General features: G+C 37.4%; 1 protein-coding gene across 2 annotated transcripts in view; it reads left to right on the top strand.

Moving 5' to 3' along the window:
* LOC126858953 (protein artichoke-like) overlaps positions 1-20659 on the top strand; it is a 48070-nt gene that overhangs the window by 22854 nt on the left and 4557 nt on the right. Inside the window, exon 1 of one of the 2 annotated variants that reach the window (XM_050609721.1) lies at positions 3142-4125. The exons of the other annotated variant lie outside the window; for it this stretch is intronic. The gene's annotated coding sequence lies outside the window, so the exon portion shown is untranslated. Of the gene's footprint in view, positions 1-3141; positions 4126-20659 lie in introns of those variants that run through there. 2 annotated transcript variants of the gene reach the window in all.

Below are 20659 nucleotides of genomic sequence, written 5' to 3' on the forward strand. Positions count from 1 at the left end.
GAGAATGAAGGGGAAGAGAGAGAGAGACAGAGAGGGAGCAAAAATTATCTATGTATAAGATTATATATAAAAATCTTGATTATCATTTCTCTTCTATACTTTTCTTCATCTCCCAACGTTAATTCTTTATTGGAATAGCCATCCATCGATTTGAATTTTTAATTAATACATATATATATATATATATATATATATATATATATATATATATATATTCAAAAAATAAAAAATTTATATTTTTAATACTTGAAAGTAATAATTAATATCTGGTTATATTTGATATATTTACGCACGTGGAATTATGAAAAAATTTGAAGGGTTATTCACGGTTCGAGAAAAATATATGAATATTCCGATGTGATACACACCGATATATGTATAGGTACACGTTGTTATAAATATACGACTATACAATGATAATGCTATTTTATACCTGGCAATATTGTACAGACATATTTTTCACGTATGCACATCATTTTGCTTTCATTTTATCATGTTTATTCAGGATGCATTGTACGCATCAAGGCTTAGGACCGTCTAGCAGGTGATCTCTATTTATGCATCTACTTTAATATCAATTTATGTGCCGTTACTCTCGTATTTCACATAATTATGAAACTTATGTTCTTTTTAAACAGATATTTTACGTGTGCACAATTTTGTCACGCACACAACTATTTGCTCGTGTATTAAATTATAAAATATATTGCAAATATATATAAAATATATTTTTTGTTAACTTATTAGATATTTGTTTTTATGCGAAATAACTGTTTAGTATGATTGAAATATAAACATGGTTAATATGACGGTTTAGCGTAACTATTATACAGATTATTTGCTGTTTAATAAAAAAAAAAATAATAAAAAATTATCAGTATAATAAATTTCTGTCGTAAAAATATTAGAAATTGAAATAATTTTGGAGATATTTTTTATTTAAATACATAAATAATGTTTAAATAATATAATAAATGTTTTGCATACATGCAACAGAGAGAGTTTTTTATCGATCGATTTATTTTATCAAAACTGATAGTGGGTTGTTATAAAGATGTACAATAGATGGCGATGCCATTTGCTCGACGAATCCATAAAGGATTTTTCGCACAATCAAACATGTATATGTACGTATATCAATACTTTGGAACTAAATATTTAAAATAATTATTAAAAAATAATAAATTATTTAATTACAATGCAAAAGAATGATTAGCAATAATAAGCCATAATATTATATACTACTATTTGTTTAAATAAATGCTGCTGTTTTTATTAAACACTCTCTTGTTATCTTTACGTTAATGTGAGTAATGAAAACAAAAATGAAATATTATTAATCACATTTGATGCAAATGTCTCAAATATTTGTGATACGACGTGATAATCTTCCTATGGATATTTTGTTTGTATAAGTCTCATCTATTTTTCGAGTCTTATATTCTCGCGAAATTATGTGAGAATGACTTTGGCAAAGCTCCAATGTGCCATAGAATGTGCGGGGACATGTACGGAGCAACGAACTTTATCCAGCGTGAGACTTCGAACAAAATTCTTCTTGTTTCTCAGCGGAAACTTTTTAGCCGTGAACTTGATATAGACATTTTCTTTAGCAGTAATATCGAAGTTTCATACACGCCATTTATTCTACGAAGCAATAATTATAGAATATAATATAAAATAGAATTTATATAATATAGAAGAAGAACGAATGTGCATGTGTGTGTTTTCTATTAAAAATCAAACTTGAACTATAGGAAGGACATTTGATCAAAGTGTTTCCCGATTTATACAACTTTTGTTTAATATGTTTTTTAATCGTAAATGGAATTCAATTGTTATTCATTGTAGGATAAAAATTGCAAGATGAAAATTGCGTAAACTTAGAAACTTGCTTCCTCATTATTTAATTTTACTCAAAGCTTAAACATCTTAAAATAAGCAAGTTTTTTTTTTAATTTTGGCTTTCTCGTAGAGAAAGACATCGCAAAATTTGCGAAAGTTATAGCGTGTGCAGACATTTCTCAAGAAATTCAAAATTTTATAAAAAAAAATGAATCTTTTCACCGATCTTCACCAAATTCAATATTAACCATTCTTTAATGATACTTTATCCATTTTTAAAAATTTAGCTCGATATTTTAAGAATTACGGAAATTAAAGATTATACATTTTATACATACATACACACATACAGATAGTTTTAACAAATATGATTTTGACATTTTGAACATTCTAAACATATTGGCATAAAAAAGTTGAAAAAAATTCTTGTCACGAAAACAAAGCTTCCTCTATGAGGTGGCAAAAATGTTATTAAAATATAATTACAGAAATAATGAAAAATGAAATTACGTTAATAATAAGCTATATGCATATATAAGGTACAGAAGAGAAAATATAAAAATATAGAGGAAGGCAAAAGAGACAAATATTATACATATTTTAGTTTGATATAAAAGAGAGCTTTAGAGAGCTTTAGAGAGATATTTATTTATTATGTATAATGATATACGCTATGCATTTTATATGTTTAACTCAATTTTCCTGATCTTACTTAATATCTGGATGATTGGGTATTATCATATTAATGCAATCATTATCGCATCGCGTTGGCTAGATTAAAAGCTATATACACTACGAACCGCGAAAACACAGTTTACTGCCAAGTAAATAACCAATAATAAAAAATTACAGCTGTAGCGGTAAAAAGTAAAAGGAATTTCTAAACCGATTCCAGGCACCGTAAGTTTTAATTATTATTCGGCGACGATCGCGCATAAGCTGCAACCGCGACGCTTGCACTCGTATTCGTACGCTTAATTAATTAAACAACGTAATTACAGGGATGCGAGAACGCTACAGGGACACACAACCGACCATTTTTAATTAATTTACGGTCAGGTACGATTACGAGCTTTTCGCTAACGCCCCCTCCCCTCCCGCCCCTTACGTGCGTCGCTTACGATAACGACATCACCGTGGCATTTATCCGCGCAATATTATGCCGTTCGGTAGCGGCAAACATTTCCAGCCAAATACTCGTCGTAAGAGAGAGGTAATTACGATTCCTATTATGCTAAAGCCGATACCGGTAACGCTCGACCCTCCTCTATTCGACCTCCTCATCTACCTCTCGCTACCCCCGTAATCGTCCGTGTAATCCGCGAAATAATCCTCAGAGAGAGAGAGAGAGAGACCCACCCGGTCCGATGCAATTTCGCGCGAATATGAATAAGAATCACGACTCACGCGTGACTCGAGGCTTTCTCCATGCGGCGAAGTTAGGGCGCTGCCGGGCGGAGCAGGCAGGCCAGGTAGGGTTGGCGTCGAGAAGAACCATGGTGGAGGCTTGTGGGGTGGCGGCAGGAACGGCGACGGCGGCGGCAACAGTGATATGGTAGTGGAAATGGTGACGATGGTGGTGGTGAGTGACCGACTGCGCAGACCCCAAAGTCTCGCAGCCGCGAGTACGTAGTCAAACTCCGGCTCAGTAAGGACTGTGGTCCCCGTTTGCAGTGTAGTTCGAAATCTCCGGGAGCGACCGCGGTTCTTTCGTTTTCCTCTCTTTCTCCTTTCTCTCTCTCTCTCTCTCTCTCTCTCTCCCTTTCTTCTCTTCTTCTCTTTTTCTCTACAAGCTCCCTTCCGTCTTTCTCTCTGTCTTTTCTCTCCTCGCCTATCATCTATTTTCTCTCCTCCCTACTCCTATAAGCATTCCCTTTACTCACAAAAACGTTTCCTTAACTTTTTTACCCGCGGTTTGTTCGTCACTCCGCACGCGATCATCACGCGCGGCGAGCGATTCGGGATCAGTGACCGATCTACGATTGATGGATACGAGCGAAATATATTGGACAATCCCCGGTAATCCAAGGTGTCTTCATGGCGAGTCACGTGGATGGGCAATCCGGTGATTCGGGAGAATCTCGTTAATTCGACTCGGGGCGAGTGCGCGAGACGTGCGATCCGTATCAGATATCTGTCACTGGACAAGTCTATCGGTGGACCGCGGATTACGGGGATCACGGGGTGAATCTGACGAGTGCGTGGCAAAAATTCGCTCGGGTGTATCGGGTCGATGTGCACGAGTCCGAGGAAACTCACTGACAGTTTGCGTCGCTCGGTGTAAGTATCCACCCGCTCGCCCTCTCACTTCTTCCCCGAACTTACCCCCTAAAATGCGATACGATACGTCGACCATGAGTCACACGCGTATTCGTGCGATAAGTCAGCTGGAAGTTCGATGCTTGCCGAAGCGACATTCTTGGTTCACGGATTTTCTCGGGTCAGCTGTTTACCGGTTATACTCCGACACATACACATATATATGTGTATGTACATATACATGTATACACACACACACACACATACACATACGCACACATCGTTTTACGATATCGCATCCGGTAGACTGATTAAGTATGCATTTTCCTTGGCGCGCATTGCCCTTAAAATAGGGCTTCATCGACTCGCGTTAAATTGCCCCGTGTTTACACGATGCTTTTATAGACTTGCATTGCGTTGATTTACGAAGAAAAGCTTACCTAGTTACACAAGTTTACGAAACAATAAAATAAATCTTTCATTAAACGTTCAGCACACCGGTAGGAGTTGCAAGTGAATGGCCTTTAAGGTCATTATGTGCTCTTATTCTTGAAAGGCCATTTAGCTTTTTTTTTTTTTAGAAAGAATCTTTTCATTAAGTTCTACTACGCTTTCTTTATTTCTTGTACTCTTGATTCAGAAAGATGGAATTAAATTAAAAATATTAAATTGCGAGATTAATTCGCGAATCTTTGCTAATCATACATTTTTATTAATTCAGAATGTTTCATTTTTAATCAATATTTATTATTATATAATAATATTTTTTGATATTATATATCGTATGTTGCTTTAAAATTGAATAAAACATTTTTATTTATTGTAATTTCTATACTAAATAATACTATAAATCATACTATAAGTCACACAGTTATATTAATCCTATTGAAAAAAAAAAGATAGTCTTATATGTGCGTATGATTAATTAATATAATATTATAGAATATTAAAATGATAGAATAAGAAAATGTTTTATTCGATTTTAGAATAATGTAAATAAACAGATAATATTATCATGTAATAACAATGTAAATAAACAGATAATATTATCATAACAAATATTATGTAGTGCTGTATGTATGAGTGCTGTGTGTAAAGGATAGGAGAAGATATTAAATATTATAAATACTTAAGTTTATTGTTGAAAAGAAAAGAAAAGATATTTTTATCAAGTGAGATACGAAAGCTGATCCGCAAAGGTCGATAACGAGGATGTAATTGAGAATCTTTTTTTTTTTCCGAGAGTTGTTAAACAAATTAAATCTCCCACGTCTTCCCTAGTAAATATATTACGTTTTTCCTCGCCCGTAGCTTCGGTCTTCATAATTAATTCCCCGATACTCCTAATCCCAATGAGTTCGAGCCGTCGTCGGGCGAGTTCGTAATGAAATGCACCCTTCTCATTCCATCGGATGCTGTTATTTTTCTGGGGAAGTGTTCCGAAATATTCTCGAAGCTTAATAACGCCGGCTTATATTGTGGAGCAGGTATTAAATAAGCGTTAGCACGTACGTCTCTCCCAACGGTATTAAATTTTGACGCAATTCCTTCGGGAGTTACTTTTTCTTTTCGAGCTGCTGTTTAACGACTCCATTTACAAATGAAAAAATACGACGGTTAATTATATGCATTCTTGGTTTTATCCAACTCATTGGATTTTATTTTGTTATAATATCTCTCTCTTTTTCTTTCGATATTTATAACATAATGCGTATGTCATTGAAAAGAAACTTGGAATGTATCGAAATTTATAACGAATGATTTGTGATGATCATAAAAACATATCGCTGTTGCATGATTTTCCTCAAAGCATTTATACATTTATTCGAGAATTTCATATTTTATAGACTAATAAATTATATACTGTACATGTTAGAAATACATTAAATAATTTTTTGGATCTTAAAATATTATCAAAGTGCGCACATATATGGAAATTATTGATTTATTTAAAAATATATGAAATTAAAATTAAGAGAGGAAAAAAAGAGAAAGAGGGAGAGAGAGAGCGAATTTTATTTATTATTTTCGATTTTATTAGTACGAAAAAAAAAGATTAGGACGAAGAATTTGTTTATTAAACTAGAATAGCATAAATCGAATATAAAAAGCACGACACGCGAGCTGATTTTATTTTGCATATTTCCCTTGATATCAGAGTAATGTACTCGCGTACCAAGCAACAATAATCTATCAAAAATCAATTTAAAGGCTTTGGATCGCATTCCCGGGGATACGAAACTTTTTATCGGTTATAACAGTCGCCGTACCGTGATTAATCGACCCGTCCGTACTATTAAATGGGATGCGGATAATTAATCGTCGGTTTCACCACAACACCTGCTTGCCTATAGCGTGGGAACATCTGAACCGTGTTAGACGCGCAGCCTCACAAAAACGGCGAGCGCATGCCGATCCAAATCGTGTGTGCGCGCTTCGCTAGTGCGCGAGTCATTAAGTAAACTGTAAATCTTGCTTACTCGCTACGCGAGGGCTTATGTCAAATCCAATCGTAAATTCTGATATGCAGGAAAGATATTAAACCTTTACGCACGTACATTCTCTCCCCCCTTGGACATTTCTCCCGCTATCCGTTTCAAGCTTTTCCAGCGTATACAATAAACGCGCTAGAGAGCCACTCTCCAATAATAAAGCGGTCCATAAAGCTTACGCGGAGTGAATGACGCGGGAATTATAGATATTTACATCGTCTCGCCGTAAAAGAGCGCCCGTGCTTTCCGTACAACATGTTTGTCAATCTATTCGTGTGTCACGCCTACGCGAGTGCCTCCAAGAGAAAAAGAAGAGAGAGAGAGAGAGAGACTCGGTAATAAACGAAGCCGTAAAAAACCCGACGTGGAAACTGCGCGCATGTATTATATTATACAATCGACATCGCCGTCAGATGCGCTGTCAGAAATTTTAATAAGCCACGAAACGATCGGATAGAGATCCACCGGCACCGGCCCTGCAGCAGCAGCCCGCTCGTCCTCCCGCTCGTCCTCCAGTCAACTTCTAGCAATCGTGATAAATCAGGACACACCTGGCGCTCCTGCTGCACACGCCAGATCCGTGCATACTCGTCGGATTACTTTCCTTCCAGCTTGAAGAAAAGCGTATTCTACGGAGCGGTCGAATTAAGCGCGCGCGGAGGACGGTGGAAAAGGCGAAAGCTATAAATATAAGGCGAGATAGAAGGAGGAGTAGGGTAGACGATAGTGGAGAGACACTGTCCTCTCGGCACAATGCGTGCCGAGCACCAATCCTATTTTCAGAGATACCCATCTCCCACCGTTTTGGCAGCGAGAAAGAGGCAGGGTGGTAGCCGGCTAACCGCTTTATCCCTACGTCGAATCGTTCCTTCGAGGTGGCTGCAGCTGTTTCATCGCTTCTTTAAAATCCGTCCTTCCCAACGCGGCCCTCTATGTGTGTCGATTTTCTATCCGAAAAAACATTAGAAATGCAAAAGCCTCCCCCGGTTCCGACAAAGAGCGCGCGGAATTGCCAGGGAAATTCGCCCGATGTGCGCTTTCCATTTCGCCCGTGGAGTTTCGCCTGTGGCGACTTATCGAATTTGTATTACTTTTCATGCATGTCATTCGCACGCTGAAGAGTGTCTCGATAACGCAAGGGGGCGATATTTTATTATAATGCGCCGATAGATGAGAAACTGGAATGGAGTCTCGAGCGAGTTTATAGATCCTTGCAATTTATATTTCAAAAGAAATAGTAAATTTTAAGCTATTGCACTACGAGATGCCTTCACCAACTAATTAACTTGTTGAAACGATACGAGCTTTATACAGCACTGTTTGTCCTCAAATATTCATCGTGAAATACTTATCCGTTCTCTTTATACTGACAACTATTCTCGGAAGTAATTATTATTCTATGATGATGTGAAATGAGATTTGAGATGAAGATTAAGGGTGTCCTTTGGGCGGGCTAACTCATTTAGTCGAAAGAGAGGCACAATGGACAGCGTCGCTTAGATGTCATCCAAAATGTATTCGGATCTCTTGCGGAGCGTCAGAGATAATAGTAGGTAATAACGGTAGTGTAGTTTCTAGGCTAAAGCGAAAATTAGATTCAATCTCGCGCGATACAGTGAGCTCATCCTTTGATTCGTTATCTCTATTTTCGTGTAGTAACGAGAACAAAGGAGAGATCCACTATCAACTAATATCGATAAGTCAACAATATTATTGCCCGGTTACGTTCTGCCGTTTACAGAACACGACAGATTCTTCTCTCTAACCACTTATCTGGTTACGAAGTAGTTCGTTCGCGGACGCGCGTGCACACTTGGTCGGCGAAACGGGGATGATTTATAGCGAAACTTGCCGTATAAAACGTACACATACGTTAAACGCTAGGGTGGCTCGAGGCGCACCGTTACTTCCCGCAACTACACATCCCCCTCGCGACTTAAGTTTTGCGGAGTCGAGAGGAAAGAGGAGCTCGAGGGGGAAGGAGAAGATGAAGGAGGAAAGAGGGGTGGAAGGGAGAGTGGCAGAAGAGAGAGAAAAGCTGTCTCTTTTCCCTTGTGAACTTGTACCTTGCACTTCAGTTTTATGCGCGGCGCTCTGTGAAAGGCGGATGTCGTGTTTGCTCTTGTAGCTGGCATTGTTTGCCGGCCGCCTTTGTTTACGCCTCCCTTTCCTCCTCCCTTTTAGGTGGTAGATCGCGGTTCAGGAAGCCCACTCGAGGAGGATTTCTTTTGTCTCGATCCATCCGTCGTAATAATTGAGTGAAACCACAACAATTGAATCGCGGCGCGCACACTTCGTCAGAGGGGGTCAATATGATTACTTACAACGGCAAACGTTAACTCGGCGAAGAAACGAAGAAATTGCGCCAGTTTGCTCCATAACACTGTTCAATACTAAATTTGCCTTAAGCTCTATCAAATTATTTCTGATAGATTTTTTAGCACTGATTAAGAATCTGGTCGTAAAAATGGCTACGTCAAATTTTTGAGAAAACTTCGATCAAATTTGCTAAAAATAGACATTTTTCATACTTTTGCGTGAGTTATATCTTTCAAGGGGGACGTGCTCCAGAAGGCGGCGACAGCTGAAAATAAAGCTTAAGATTTATACATTATGATAAAAATGCCAAAAGTCTCAAGCAAAAAAGGTTTTTCTAAAAAAAGTGGTCGAAACATAAGAAACATCTCGGTGTCCCCCAATCATACGTCTCTCCAATTGTTACTAATATTTTGTAAAAAATTATTTTAATTATGAAAGTCATATGTATATATTTGCCTGCTCATTCATTACGAATTACGTGTTAAAATTTGAAAATTAAAAATAGGGGATCAAATTTTTGAAAAATTATTTAAATCACGGAAGTGGGTATGTGTAGGCTTTTGTGATCGCTATCATTTAAGAACAAAATTAAAGTAGTTTTTGGCACTAATATTTTAATAAAAAGGGACAATTGGAGACATATGACTGGGGAACATCGCAATAAATGATATTTCTTATGTTTCAATTTTTTTTTTTTTTTTTTTCAGAAAAATCTTTCCTGCCTGGAACTTTTGGCATTTTTATCATAAAGTATACATAGTCTTGAGCTTTATTTTATAATATCGCTGCTTTCTGGAGCACATCGAAAGATATAACTTACGTAAAAGTATTAAAAGCGTTTATTTTAGCAACTTTGAGATTTTCTTAAAAATTTGATGTGATATATCATTTTTACGGCCAAATTCGTAATCAGTGCTAAAAAATATATCAAAAGTGACTTAAGACAAAAGGTCTTATTTTGTCAACCAGTATAATTCATATCTCTGCTATAATCAAAATCGTGTATATATATATATGTATAATAAATTTGACACTCTCTCGACATCCGTTCCGCAGACGATAATGAAAAGATCACTCATGGAGGGGGAAGGGAGACCGTGAGAAGCCGCAGCCTGAGGCGCGAAAAATAATCGTTGCGGATTATCGTGACCGCGAGCTGCCGGCTCAAGGTGCGCCGTCATTTGAGCCATCGAATCTTCCCTTTCACGCATCGTCCATTGTGAAAGAAGGAGGAAGCCCGCGTTGAATGGAAGGGAACCGCATTTTCGACAAACAGGAAAGCGGACAGGAAGCGAGAAAGAAATGGGCTAATTGCCTGGATTTGATCGATCGTATTACGAGGGCGGGATTATGTAATTGGACGATGTTAACCTGCGTGTGTGGAGGAATGAGTGTGTGATATTTATGACGAGATGCCGCGATTATTATTTTGGCCAGTATATCCGCCTCGATACGCAGTTGTAATTGGATCTGCGATGTCTCCTTGTCAGGTAACGTCATAATCCTGCGTGGAAAAGCTGTAAGCACGAGAGTAGGTCGTTACTCTCTGGAAAACCGGAAACGTGGCAGAGAAAGAACAGGAAGGGAAGTGGCTGGCCGTCGTACTGGAACGAACGACTAAACAAGCTTAATATTGTTAGTCCGACTACGTCACTATGCTCTTCATTTCGAAGCTAGGCGTAGTTATTATCTTGACTGTTAAATATGGTTGTACCAGAAACGTGAATAAATTAACGTGCATGCGGGGTAAACGTGTATACTTTACAAACATTTTATTCCGACAGAGGAGAAAAATGAATCATTGAAAAACGCTATGTTTTCTTGCCACACATTACGAAAAGTTATAATATTTCTGAATTATTACGATAATTTTTTTTAACTTACACGAAATTGAATGGCAGAGAAGAGAAAAATATGCAAGGTGTTTCTAAATAAGTGCAAAAAATTTTAGGAGATGATTTTTTGTCGAAAATTAAGAGTTGGCTTTCATATAAACATATACTTTTTCTAAGGAGTTACATTTCTTCAAAGAAGGAGATGAAAATTTGGTTTTTTTTTAATTATAATTTCGTGTTGTTTTTATTCCATTTTTTTCAAACATGTACTATAAATTTGTTTTGCTTATTTTTTATTGTAAAATTCAACTTCTCGTAATTCGAAACCTATATACCACTTAGAACAGTGCTATGCATAATAATGTATTTTATTTTTTTTTTCTTGGGAACTATTGATTTTGCGAAATAAATTAAAGAAATAAAAAAATTTCTAAAGGAATCAAGCTTTCTGACGCATATTTTTAGATGATCACATTTCAATTTGTTTCAAAAAGTTCTAATAAAAAATTGAATAGGAGTTTCATCTCTATAACAACACGGGAATAGTAAAAACATTAATAAGTATCCTTTCTATCAATGGAAAATATTCACCAAATTTCATTTTTCTAACTTATCCAAAATTTGAAAAAAAAATAAAAATTTAATTTTCACCTCCCTCTTTTGAAGGAATATAACTCCTCAGGGAGAAATATAAGAATATGTTTATATGAAAGACAACCTTTAATTTTCGACAAAAAAATCATTTCCTAAAATATTTTGGATTTATTTAGAAACATCTTGTATATAATAATTGTTGTTTAAAATTTAGTTTGGGAAATTTAGTTTGTGAAATAGAATGAATTCTCAACTACTTTTGCAACTGAAATAAATGACGATTCTGGATGAGAGACAGGTGGAGGAAATAACCGATAGTTATCGCTGTAGAACAGCAAAGCACAGATGGGATATTTTAATATGTCTAACCGACATTTCTGCGCGATATCGAGATGCGGAATTGCGAGGATATATAACCCGGGTGTTGACGTACCGAATATACGTTGATATACATATGTCACGCGTATCGTAAATTAGAACTATCGCGCTACGTATCGAACTCTCATCTACAAATTTTGTGATTGACTTGCTGCGTCGATATCCCTTTAATATGGTTCTGCTGAACACAATAATGTTTTATTATCCGTTCTCTATTATCCGTCTATTTAAATATACAAGAGAGACGTCCAGAAATAATTTTTCTCTCGATGATACATTATATTGCAATTTATTTTTCTTTTATTAGCTGAAAATTGATAAAAAATGTCTATTGAAAAATTTTAGTCATGAAATTTTATTTTACATTTTTTTAAACAGATTTTTAATACTTTTTTATGCTTGATTGTTTCAAGAAATTTGATCTTGAGAAAATTAAGAATTGAGCTATTTCTTAATTTACAAGGAAAAAAAACTCTGCTTTAAATTCTCTAAAGAATTGGAATAATTAAAAAAAAATTATAAAACATTATATAAACTTTATGTGTAACAAGCGCGTGGAGAATTGTATTGAATTTGCTTCAGGTTAATTGCACATTGACCGATAATAGATAAATTGAATTATAATATAGTATTGCCAATTAATATTCGTAAAAAATGAATAAAATTTTAAACGAAAATTTTTTTTTAGAATAATTTGCCGGATATCAAGTGTATAATTTTTCAGAAATAAAAATAGATTTGTAGAAGAAAAAAATAATTATGTTAAATCGATTAATTAATTGAACTATTGAAAAAGTAAGTTTCTCTAATTTTTTTAAAAAACTAATATGTCATACATAAATAATTCGAGGATAAGAGATCCTTTTATCAGTTCGAAGGTAAGAGATATGCAATATGCACGATTAAAAAATGTGCGTGTAGATGAGAGTGCGGTTTAGTTATTTTCATATCTCCGCCGCATGCAAAAGCGCGTGGATATGAAATTCATAGAGGTACTGCGTTGACAGTACCGAGAGAGAGAGAGAGAGAAAGAGAGAGAGATAGAGACTTAAACGATTAATTCTCTCTGTCGACCGTAATTCGCTCAAAGCTGTGCGCACCGAACGAATCGCTCGCGGATCAGGGAAATGTCTATATATATGTGTGTGTGTGTGCGTGTGTGTGTGTGTACTATACACGTCCGTAGAATTTCATTCGTGATTTATCGGCAGACGATTTTTATGAAGCCCGGGGGGATTTTATGAGAAACGCGGTCGCTGAAAGCGAGGAATGCTGAAATAAGACGACCACGACGATGGTCGCGACTACGTATTCGTCCGCGGATACGATCGAGAGAAGCTGTATACGTATGGGTGTATGTACGTGCGACCCGAGTCTGAGAGTATTTCAATATCTTTGATGGCAGGAATCGAACGACGCGAGACGCGTCGCGCTATATATGTATATTGCCAGGGCAATTTCCGCGGCGTCGCTAAGCTTGGCTCCTTTAAATTTGGAACAATCGCAAAACGATTCGACCAAGAGAAATCTCGTTTAACGCGCCGTGCTATTTGACCGACGTCTACTTTTCTTTTTTCGCGGGTAGTAATAGCTAACGAACCGAATATTCCGCACGTAGTATTTATTAAAAAAAAAATAGGAACAGGAACGCGAGGGTGTAACTGATGAACCGAGCAGGATGACAGGATGAAAGCGGCGCGAGATGAAGTGGATAATGTCGAGATCTAACGATCTTGATGGCGTAGACGCAATATCAAGATACACGCGCGTCTCGCAATCCTAATGACACTGTTTCCGAGAGCCCCCCCCCCCGATCACTATATTTCGAGCCCGCATCTCCCCCAAAAACGGAAATCCGCGCGAGCGACCTGCGATGCGTACGATTTAACTTTAGAATCTTTTTTGAGTGCGGCGGAAACGTCGCCACGGGCGAAATGACAAAAGAAAGAAAAAAGGAACAAAAAAAGAAAAAAAGAACGAGAGAGAGAGAGAGAGAGAACGCCCGAAAACGCGCCCTACGAAAAAGAGCGAGGGAACGATGAGGGAGGGGAGAGAGAAACGGTGCGACCTCGAAGTGTTCGTTTACATACGACCGAGACGGAAGTACTACGTGGCGGACAGAGAGTGGAAAGGGGGGTGGGAGGGGGAAGGGAGAGAGTGGGTCTGGGTATCTTTAATATCTTTAATCCACACCCCTGCGCTCGCGCGCGCCCACGAGAACGCCGAGCGGAGGTATGCGTGTCCTCTAAGCCTTCGTCGTACTACGATGGAGGGTAGCCTCTGTGTGTTTGAGCTACGCAGGCGCGGTTTATCGACTACCGCATATATATAGGAGTAGCGGGAGAAGCGTTTCGTTTCGTTTCGTTTCGCAGTAGCCCGAACAATTTCTCCGCTACCAGAGACTCTCTCACCCTCCCTCTCTCTTTCTCTCTACCTCTTTTCGCCTTCTACGCCCTTTTCTCTCTCTCTCTCTCTCTCTCTCTCTCTTTGTTCGTCGTTCATCTCGACTCCGGATATTTGTCCGGATTGCAATTGCAGAGGGCTTTTTCCCACTCGCTTCCCTCGTAGCTTGGTTGTACCCAACCGAGCGACCCAATACTCTTTCTCTCTTTCCCCTTTCAAACCCCCGTTTTCCTGCCTCTCTCCTTTTTACGTCGCCACGACCTCCACGTAAAGCAATATTTTACTCGAGCGGATACACGGACTTCAGCCGCGCGCCCCGAGAAAACCGGGAGGGTTAAAATCGTTTCGACGTGCTCGATGACCGATCGAGTGCCATCCCTCTCGCTGGAAATACGAACCGGACGCTAGTAACCACTGCATTAATCCTCTGCGTACTATGGAAATGACTCCGTTCCAGCCCTTTTGCTCAAGACTTCCCCGCTCGAGCACGCGAGAAACGAATCTTTCCTTCAATTTGCATAATTTTCCGTCGTGAAGGAAAACGAAAGAGAGAGCGTGGTTTCCAAGCTAGGGGGAATTTCTTGATGAAGCTGGGTAGGATTTTACAGGCGGTTAAACGGGCGTTCTGCCTGTATAAATCGTTAAATTTCGTGACATTCATCCCTAATCTTCAGGTATCGCATTGTATGTCGAGTATCGATAGTGATCGATGCCGATCGTTTAAACTTCCTCCCTTACATAGGATATTCGGTTCGACGTTGATTGCCAGCTGTCTTAAGTGGCCGTTACCGTCTACGGAAAGACTGATCGTCTCTCGATCTTCTTGCGATACGAACCGGATCGGATCGAACAGCTGTCCCAAAGTTATAGGAGTAAGGTGGACACACATGACGTTTGAAAATTGATGCCTTCCTAGTATCGTTAAACGGCGTTAAATTAGTAAGCATCATTTCTTCGAATGAGCTTCGAATATAACAAACGTGCCGAAGATTCCGGTCGTTAAATAACGTAAAAGCTCAGGCATTTTTTTTCCTCTTCGTAGAGGAGAGGAAGAAGAAAGAAGTAGGAAAGGAGGAGGATCCCCTTCGAACAGGTGGCAGGCCAGACGCGGACCAACAGGTAGGAAAGCGAGTCTACTGATACGGGTCAAGAAATGCATAAATTAAACAGGAGGGAGGGCGTATATGGGTCCAGCCCCCGTTGTTTGCCACGTAATTTATGCGCCGGCAACTGCATCGCGCGCCCCGAGGGTTATTCATTAAGACAAGGCGAGAGACTCGACTAAAGCAAACTTTTGGCTTAACGAATTTTCCGATTTCGCGCATTAATATGCTAATCCAATTAGTCGTTTCGGCCCAGCGCCCCGCACGTGTGGTGACGCCAAGTTTTTAACCCCGAAGAATTAATTGAATTAGCATTTCAATGCAGCGATTCGTGCGATTCGTTTAGAGCGTAGCTTAGTTTAATTCCGGGATACCAACCAACCTCGCGCGTAGAACGTCGACGATATTAATGTTTGATCCGCTACTGTACCCGCGGGTACGCTTTTAATTACCGTTCTCGAATATTTACAACATCAGATAACTCTTATATCGCTGTTGTCTTCAGTGCAGCAGTGTCGTCCTGTACGGTGCAAAATGAAATTAATTATATGCATGTTCGTAATATCGTCGCTTTTTGCTTTCTCATAGAAAGCTTCGTTTTTGTGACAAATTTTTTTTTCTGTTTCCTCTGATGTTTATGAGAATGTTTCAAAATGAAAAAACATATTTAAAAAAAAATGTCTGTATATATGTATGTATTTATGTATGTAAATACGCGTATGTGTGTAAAAAATGAATGGACATTATACAACCTCTTTCGACTTGCATAATTTTTGAGATGTCGGGCTAAATTTTTTTACATGAATAAAATATTATTAAAGGATGGTTGATATTGAATTTGATGAGGAATAGTGAAAGGATTCATTTTTTATAAAATTTTAAATTTTTTCAGAAATATCTATACACGTTCTAACATTTAGCGAGAGACATGTTAAAGAAACTTTTTACGGATCTTTCAATAAACATATGACTTAGTTCACCTAATTTATCAAGTTTAATTTATCATATAAACTTAATAAACAGATAAAAATTAATTTGTCTTTTTATATATAATTTTAAAAGTTATTTCCTGAAGAGCTAATACTCTTTCTTTTAACCCCGGTAACTGATAACTGCATTCGACAAGAAAATATTATTCCATCTTATCTCACGTACGCTACATGATTTGCCAATTGCATTGTCATAGAATTGCGTTATCTTTGCGGCATGATACATATTAGAAAGCGATATAGTGTATAAATCGTAAAATTATAGTTTGCGCGTGCTTCTCGCTAGAGAGAGAGACTCCTAAGTTGGAGCGTTCATTCGGTGGTTAGGCAAGTTTGGTATGACTTTGGCTCGTCTTCAATTTGCAGTTTTTGAGCTCGAAACGAGACGAGTGGTTCTGGGGAGCCGAAAGACGATTCTGTAAATTGAACGACTCGGCCTGTTATATACGTTATCCGAGACTTCTTTGCTTTATGCCCCATAGAATCGGGCAAACGGCGCAGATTCTATTATAGACAAGAAGCCACCGGCGGCCTAGCTGCCACGCTCGATGCCATTTCCACATGTATTATGCATGTCCGGGCAAATTTCGTCGTCTGTCGCGACGAGGGAAAGCATCGTCTTATTTATTATTTACGTTTGCTTTAGCCGATAAACGGGGCAATCTAACTCGGCTATCTTGAGAATCCCGACGCTTCTCTTCGACGATCTATTAAATGCGAATTAAACTGCGTGCTTCAGTTTATATTAATTTTTCAGCCGGGAATTATTTGCTGAGCATAATTTATCGGACGAGAAATGTCTCGCATAATGTAACGTTTTTAATTCCACGCACACTTAATACTCGTGTAATATAAGCTCGTCATGTAAACATATTGTGCAAATTATATGCGATATTATTTATGAATTCTTTGTGCGAAAATATCACGTATAAATTACAGCGTAATGAAATATCAATGATAATAATACGTGCGCTGCAAAATTGTATCTGGATATAATAAACTATTATTAACTGTTTGCGTACGCGATGTGAGATTATAATAATTCAAGATAATTCAATTTGTTCAATCTTTGAGTAAATATACATTATTAATTTGAAAGATTTACGCAAAAATCTTATCGCACACAGATTTTGTAGCTATAATGTTTTATAATCTTTAAATAATGATTGCAGATCTATAAATCAGAATCACATTTGTCTAATCAGTACATCCCTTTTTATTGATATATATATATATATATATATATATATATATATATATATATATATATATAGTATAGAGATATTCTTCTCTCTTCCGCAACAACGGAATGAACTGGCCTAAAGTAATACTACTTTACTGCTTACAACAAGATTAGCTCATGAATATTTTGTAGCGCGATGGATATTCCGTAGAAACAATTACTTTGATCTTTGATATTGCACTAAATATTCCATCGCTTGCAGTACATCACTAATAGAATAGCTTTTCGTTCAGGCACTTAATCGTTCGTTTCGGAGCTTACACGAAACTTGCGATGCACAGAACTAGATTATATGTAGTTAGTCCCGTAAATGTAAATCCTTAACGAGCTGCCAGAGAGCGAAATAAAAACTTTCCGCTGACCTAGATACTAAGTTGCGATACTTGGGCTAATTCCCGGGGCTTTACTCTTATCATCCTGACGGTCGTAGACAAGCGTTGTTTATCAGAGCGATGTCAGCTTTTACCGCGGGGCAAGATATCCTCCTAGAATTTCCCCGCGCAATCAACTTCCTTCAACCCCCCCCCCTCTCCATCCTCTCCCCTCCCCCTCCCCATCCCCCGCGCCGATCTCGTTTCATCCTCTTCACAACTTTCTTCCTCACGGCGATATTCCGGCAGCCGAAAAACACCCCCATTCCGGCGCGTCCGTTACGAGGTAGAAAAAAAAAAGCGGGGTTGGAAGGAGGACAGAAGGGGAGGGAGGGGACGCCCGATTTCCCGGAGAAAATGATGCGCGCCGCCATACGGGATATTACTTGCCGCGGATGTTAACGTCCGCGGTATCTTTTTTTCTCTCTTCTGCAAACGCGATGGCGCGGCCCTGAGAGGGAGCAGCGAGGGCGGCGGCGGCTTTGGACATATAGCTGTGTCAGATAGCGGGATGCTGTAAATCTGTGCATTATACATGACAGTGAGATCAGCGCCATTTGTTATTCCCTGGCAGAGCGTAGAAAAAGAGACGTGAAAAATTACTGGCACAGGCAGCACTTACCGAAACGAGGATATTGGGGAATTTCTGGACATATAGAGGAGAGAACTTGGCAGGGATATCTCGCCGTAGGATCGAAATTATATCGTTGGCGCAGTGCGTAATATCCCGGCTTGATACACGTTTTGCGTCTCGTTGATTATGCGTTCTGGCACGGGTCATGACGCAACGATTGCAACATGTAATGTTTTCAACCTGCATCCACAGCAAGCCGTGTTTTCCGCATACAAGGTGCTTTTGTTTCGATTACAAGGCTGATTATATGAGGCTATCGCGGTTAATTTGACGGGCTAATCTAGTATCGATTTTCAATCGCGATGGCTGAACTATGCGTATATTAAACCAGAATTTCAAAGTCGATTACAAACACGTTATATAATTTTTTTTAGGGATATTACGATGGCACCTAGGCATAAAAAAAATTATTTGTAAATAGACATTCTAAATGTTTGAATATCATTGATTTATCTAAAATTTAAAGATATTCCTGCGTTTAATTGCACTAATTATGTTTGTCAATTATGTCTGTAAAAAGATGAAAAAGATTATTTGTGCATTTTTTTTAACTTTCATTAAATTGTTTGAAAATATAAATTTGTAAATTTTTGAAACGAAAATTAGAACATAATATCTTTACAAAAGTTTTAACGAAATATTAATGGCTCGAGCATTGTTTATCTTGTCGCCTAGTAAATTTTCCAAGTCTTAATTCTATCGCAATAGATCAAGTACGCTGTGCTTTCACGTGAAATACGAACAGCGACTCGTCGAATTGCTTGTTTTACGGATAAATTTACCAAGGAAGAATGCACCATGCTCTAAGAAATAAACGCGTCGTTGGCAAACGTATCGTTTTCTTGTTTCCTACAACTTTCTTTGAAGGTACTATATATGATTCCATTATATTTCTTCGTCTTATACTACAAGAGAAATACGCTGCTATAAAGTGATATGAAAAGATATTATTAAAATATAATAAAGTTGATTTATAGTTTATACATATGAGACTTTTTAAAGAAGCTAACACACTGAAATATAACATTACAATATTTTTTTGTAATATAATTGACACTCGTCAATTTATAAGTAATGTGTGAAACAAAGCAAAAATCAGTATTATTTCTAATATATCTACATAATGATTTAAATTATTGATACGCATTTATTCCCTAATATTATCCCGAGTTTTATTATTTAAATTTTGTTTTATGATCACTTTTTTAAAATTATTATTATACATATCAAATATTTCTTATCGAAAAGTTTTATTATTAATATTTTATTATTATATACCCAGACAGCACACAATATTTATAAAATATGTATAAAATATTTATAATTATTTGAAAATATCACTATAAATATTTATTTTTTATTTGCCATAAATATTGTGTAAAATATTTAATCTATATATTTTAATAATATATCGAATAAAGTTTTATAAAGTTTTTCTTTTCTTAATATATATAAAATATGTTTAAAATATTTAAATAATATTTGAAAAAGTAAATAGTAAACATTATTTGTGATTTATCATAAACATTGTCTGCTATCTGGATATGAACATATTTTTTATAGAGGCAATTTATTCTAATTTGCACTAATTAATTTCATTATTTTAACATCAGAAATAGGCGATTGTATCGAGAATCAGAAAACCTTCGAAAAAATCGTCAGATGAAACAGCGAAATTCTTCATGATTTAATTACCGGGCGCAGTAAATTTAATCGGGCATAGACGCGAAATTAATATCCACTTCTCTTTCGAAGCCAGTTTGTCATTTCTCTTTTTTCCACGAGTGGGTAGTGTTATTTATCTTGCATGGGCATTAAAAAAGTTGACATACAAACTGCGCCACGTCGTACATATTCCGGGAGGAGATGCAGGTAGCGCAAAATCTGAACACGAATGAACGTGCAGGTGTCCGTAAATAAACTTGCATCGAGCTTGTGTAGTAAACCGGTGAACGTAAAAGGTAGTTACGCTTTCGCGAGTTACAGGGCTCACAAAGGTCTTTCAGCTAACGGCGGATTTTTATTTGAAACTGCACACCAGTTCCATAGCGTAGAAATATCGTTTATATAATCACGCACGTTATATGTGTCGTATAAAGCGCGAAGAAATGGTTTCGTGCTCCTGTATGAATAAACATAGGATAGGATGTAATAAATACTTTTGTAATTGATTGAAGCCGCGCGGATGTGAAAC

Source organism: Cataglyphis hispanica, chromosome 2 (assembly GCF_021464435.1).
Source record: "Cataglyphis hispanica isolate Lineage 1 chromosome 2, ULB_Chis1_1.0, whole genome shotgun sequence".
NCBI lineage: Eukaryota > Metazoa > Arthropoda > Insecta > Hymenoptera > Formicidae > Cataglyphis > Cataglyphis hispanica.